The 309-nt window shown below is 43.7% G+C and overlaps 1 protein-coding gene across 3 annotated transcripts in view; it reads right to left on the reverse strand.

Moving 5' to 3' along the window:
- The window catches only part of SPOCK1 (SPARC (osteonectin), cwcv and kazal like domains proteoglycan 1), a 500,255-nt gene that overhangs the window by 17,147 nt on the left and 482,799 nt on the right, over positions 1 to 309 (reverse strand). The gene's annotated exons all lie outside the window — the stretch shown is intronic.

Genomic DNA, 309 nt, shown 5'->3' on the forward strand with positions numbered 1-309 from the left:
GTAAAGGGCTTACAAAGCACATTGTACGTAACAGTTACTCGGTGTGTGCCAGCTATGATCTCATGGAAGGTTTAGCGGTAGGTTTAGCGGTAAGCTCAGAGCACTCATCACAGCATTCAGAAAACCAGTAAGACAAGTGCACCACAACAAAACTGGCTTTGTCCACACATGGGACTGGGGAAAATGGATACCTGTACTATCTCGTACAGGTGCTGTTAGCCAGATGTGCCTACTTATACTAACAGTAATTTAAATAAGTAAAAAAGTTAAAAGAGAGTTTTCCACTCACACCCACCCCACTGCAAGCAC

Source organism: Ailuropoda melanoleuca, chromosome 3 (assembly GCF_002007445.2).
Source record: "Ailuropoda melanoleuca isolate Jingjing chromosome 3, ASM200744v2, whole genome shotgun sequence".
Lineage (NCBI taxonomy): Eukaryota > Metazoa > Chordata > Mammalia > Carnivora > Ursidae > Ailuropoda > Ailuropoda melanoleuca.